Source organism: Penaeus monodon, chromosome 26 (assembly GCF_015228065.2).
Source record: "Penaeus monodon isolate SGIC_2016 chromosome 26, NSTDA_Pmon_1, whole genome shotgun sequence".
NCBI classification, from domain to species: Eukaryota; Metazoa; Arthropoda; class Malacostraca; order Decapoda; family Penaeidae; genus Penaeus; species Penaeus monodon.
The window spans coordinates 34,246,337-34,251,336 of record NC_051411.1 but is presented as its reverse complement, the minus strand read 5'-3'; positions in this window follow the sequence as shown (position 1 = coordinate 34,251,336).

Sequence of the window (5,000 nt, the reverse complement as noted above, 5' to 3'; positions counted from 1 at the left end):
AAGTGCCGCAGATTGCCGGTGTTCAAAATCGCATTCTAAGGTTACGGCCCTGAATGCAAAAGAAGGTAAAAGAAAATACAAGAAAGAAAAGAAAAAATAATATGCATGACATTTTATGAGGTTCTATTAACGGGTGCAGAACCGCGCTACGATCACGTGCTGGATGACTTTGTGGCTGGGGGGAGGGGGTGGAGGGGGGTGGAGGACAAGGGGGGAGGGGAGGCACGAGATGCAAGTCACAGCATCTTTGTTACGCTCGTGTCTGTACCCCTGACCCTTGTCTCACGATATTGTCCTTAGGTTATATATAATATATGTATACATATATATATATTTATGTATAGTATATATATATATATATTTGTGTGTGTGTTTGTATGTGTGTGTGTGTGTGTGTATGTGTGTGTGTGTATGTATGTGTGTGTGTGTATGTGTGTGTGTGTTTCTATGTGTGTGTGTGTGTGTGTGTTTCTATGTGTGTGTGTGTGTGGATTTTTTTTTGTTTTCTATTTTTCATTATTGTTTACATTTGTAAATCCGTATATCTATGTTACGAACAGGAGGCAGATTATTAAAATTATCAATATTCTACACCAACACCCACAGTCAAACACAGACCCCCCTCCCCCCCACGATCCAACAAACACAAGCAAACACAGATCAAACAAACAAACAAATCGCTCTCATCACCACGCACCAATACTTTTAAAAAATCAAACTATGTACACCCAAAAAAAAATGTTTTTTTTTTTTTTTTTCTTTCTTTCTTTCCTTCCATCTCTCATGCTTAATTAGGCGAAGTTGCGTTTCTGGCAACCCCCATCCATCACTCAGATTATCTTTTTATTTCCCTTCGTCATCGCTCTTATGTCAAAATCATTCGGACGATTCAACTGTGAAGGTAAAGTGGATGGCGAGCGACCTTTGGCTTAGCGTTCGTTTCCAGTGAATTTTGTTTGGCGAGTTGTGTTTGGTTTCGGGTTGTTCGTTTCTTTGCTTGTTTGTTTGTCTGTTGTTGTTTTTGTTATGTTGTTGTTAGTGGTAGAGGTGGTGGTAGTGGTAGTAGTGGTAGTAGTAGTAGTAGTAGTAGGAACAAAAGTTGTGGTAGTAGTTATAGTAGTAGTAATAGTAGTAGTAGTAGTGATTGTAGCAGTAATAGTAGTAGTAGTAGTAGCAGTAGTAACAATAGCAGCAGTAGTAGTAGTAGCTGTACCAGTAGCAATAACTCCCTTTCTTTTTGTGCGTATGTGTATGGTTGTTGGGGGGGGGGGGGTGCTGCGTTCATTGATTTTCTGTTTGGCAATATGTTCTCCTTTTGCAATTGCTTAGCGGACCAGGTGATGGAGATGCTGTCAGAAAAGGAGGGGGGATGTTAATTAGGCTGAAGAGATATGCAATAGCATTCGCAATAGTTGACGTAGGAGCATATTAATGGTAGGAGTAATAGTAGGAGTGGTAATAGTAGTGGTAGTGGTAGCAGTAGTAGCAGTAATTCAAGCAGTAGCATTAGTCGTAATAGTAGTAGTACTAGTCATAGTAGTGATAGTAGTAGTAGTAGTAGTCATAGAAGTAGAAGATAGTAGTAGTAGTAGTAGTAGTAGTAGTAGTAGTAGTAACAATTACATTATCAAGAATAGCACTGATTGATTTCGTGAACATAATCTATCTAATCCAACTATCTCTGCATTCTGAAAATCGTAACAGCACCAGTTGCAAAGCTATTACCAGTCGTTGAAACAGCAATGACACTTGTGGTAGTCGTACCATTAGTGACTAGGAGGGGTGGTACCACCAACATGAGTAATTGTTGATATAGCAATGACGATGACGGCAGAATAGATATCCATAAAAAAAGAATATTTGATTTAATTCGAAGTCAGCTTTTCAAAATCTCCAAAAATAAATGAATAAATGCACGCTCTGTGGTTACGATAATAATGATAATTGGTAATCCATTATTTCTCCTTCTTTCCCTTTCTCTATTTATCAACTTTTTATCTATCTGTCTATCTATCTATCTATCTCGATTTATCTAATTTTACTTTTAACGGGATGCGTTTATGAAGTCACTGTGATTATAATGACTCACACATTTACATAGATTTCCATGTGTGTATACGTAAGCACGAAAGAAGAAGAAGAAGAAGAAGATAGGCAAAAAAGAGAGAAAAAGAAGAAGAAAAGAAGACGTAGAAGAAGAGCAAAAGGAAAAATAAGAGGATGAAAAAGAAATTGATAAGGAGAACAAACAGAAGAAAGAAACAAAGAGAGAAAGGAGAACAAACAGAAGAATAAGAAAAAAGAAAGAGTAAGGAAGAAAGGGAAGAGGAAGAAAGAAAGAAAGAATTAAGAAGAAAAGGAAGAGGAAGAACAAATAAGAGACAATCCAACTTTTTTGAACACACGAGTAACAAAGTCTTGAACACGCACAAGGCTTACGAGAACGTCCTGAACTTTCTTCGCCGAATGCCACAGACGCACTCACTGGTGTCCAAAGAGTACAGGTCCCGCTGCTAGTCGCTTCAAGGAAGGTGTTTTTTGTCCCTTTTTTTTGGATTTTTGTGTTCCCTCTATAAAAAAAAAAAAAAAAAAAAAAAAAAAAAAAATATCATGGCTGCCTATTGTAGTTATGTGTTTTATAGTGTTATGTGTAGTATATCATTGGCTTTGTTTATCACAATATTCATTTGCAATCACATCAATCTAATGGCATCTAAGCGATTTTAGATATATGATATTGTGAAACGTATATAAGCTTATAAATATATACACCTTATTATTCATATCATAATTTCAAACATGCAAATGAATAACAAGTAATCAACGATAACAATTAGATCACACGTTTATTAACAGTATTCCTTTGTGTTAATCAAATCACATATGTCACATTTAACAGCACAAGTAAAACCAAATTACTTTTCAAAAAATATAATTCCATAACAGAAAGTCTCCTGAGATGTTTCATTTCCTAAGAATAAGGTAAAAATACATAGACGTTCATTAAGTAACGCATATGCTATAATCTCTGTTGTTTGCTTTGTATGCATCAAATACCTTTTTTTCTATGATCCTTAGTTAGATAAACTGTATCATATGAACAAGAATGCAATTTTAAACTACCTATATAGAAATGGAGACTATATGAGTTTATTGTGACAAGTGAGGTTATATATATATATATATATATATATATATATATATATATATATATATATATATATATATATATATATATATATATATATATATATATTATATTATATGTGTTGTTGTGTGTTGTGTGTGTGTGTGTGTGTGTGTGTGTGTGTGTGTGTGTGTGTGTGTGTGTGTGAATAGATAGATGAATAGTTAGCTATCTAGATAGATAGATATATAGACAGAGATAGAGATATAAATTCATTCTCTCTCTCTCTCTCTCTCTCTCTCTCTCTCTCTCTCTCTTCTCTATCTATCTATCTATCTCTCTCTGTATCGTCTCTTTATATCTCTACCTCTCTCTATACTTGTCATTCTCTTCAATGATCTCAAAGAAAAATATCTCAGCCTATTACTGGTTACGTCAACCTAAAATGAAGCATAAGATCGCGATGCATAAAAAAAAGTACTCAGTGAGTTCATATATATATATATATATATATATATATATATATATATATATATATATATATATATATATATATATATATGTTATATATAGTATATATATATATATATATATATATATATATATATATATATATATATATCAGTGAGTTCATATATTATATATATATATATATATATATATATATATATATATATTTGTTGTTGTCTGTGTGGTGTGTTGTGTGTGTGTGTGTGTGTGTGTGGTGTGTGTGTGTAATTTGAAAAGTTGTGTCTGTTTCAGTTTTTTTTTTTATTCACCAGCCTTTTGTTCGAAGCGAATATTACAATAAATCGGCTTTTTGTTTTCCTACAGTCTTTTTTTCATATCTAATCGCTCTCCTTTAAACTAAATACAAGCATTTATTTCACTGTATTATCTCTCTTGCATTTATTTTACATTCAGACTTTTTTCTCCCTCTCTCTACTTCGCGAAAATACGATAAAATCCTAAATAAATCGCGGAAAATATTTGATAAAGCAAGTATGATTAATAACAATAGGGAAATCTTGCTCTTGAAATTTACATATATGTTTTTTTTAATTCTTTTTTTTTTCTTTCATAACTCTAAACTTAACAAGAAAAATGTTAGGCTGAAACCATACAATCACATGATAAGGATATTTCTTTATTAAAACAGTTATATTACATTAAGCCAAGTCTCGCGTGCAAAAATATATTTTGTTTATGTTGTATAACTTACACCTTTAGTTAGGGACTGTACAGTTTTACATATATAAAGTATTTTCTTTCTTTTTTTTTGGTACAATTTTCATGCGAAGGGAGAAGGAAGAGGGAGGGGGGGGGCATAAGGAAAATTGGTAATTAAAGAAATAGAAAATGGAATCTTTTAAAAATGGGTGTTAAAAAGAAAAGAACGATTGAGATTTTAAAACAAAGAAAGATAGATTTGGAAAGAAACGAGAAAATGAGAAATAGAAATGAGAAGAAAATAGATAAACAAGGAGATATGTAAACAGTTTTTAGAGTGATAGTCCAAAGAATTAAAAAAAAACATATTGGTTAAAAAAAGGAAAGAAAAAATCGAGAAGAAAAAGGATACATTTACAAAGACATACAAGTAAGTTCACAAATCCCAGCGTATGAGGAACAGCCGATAGAACATTCCGGTGAACAAACCATCCAGTGTCGACAAACAAAAGAACATCAATCGAACCTCGGAGCTCTTAGTGTCCGTAAGCAGGTTTGGGACAATACGTCTTGTACGAAATTTGTTCCTTGGCGACAGTGACGTATTGTGGTGCGAATTTCGTCTCGTAGTGAGTCTGGTACTGAAGCTGAGTCTGGGTGACGTAAGCCGGGGTATACTGGGTGGCGTAGACCGTGTTATACC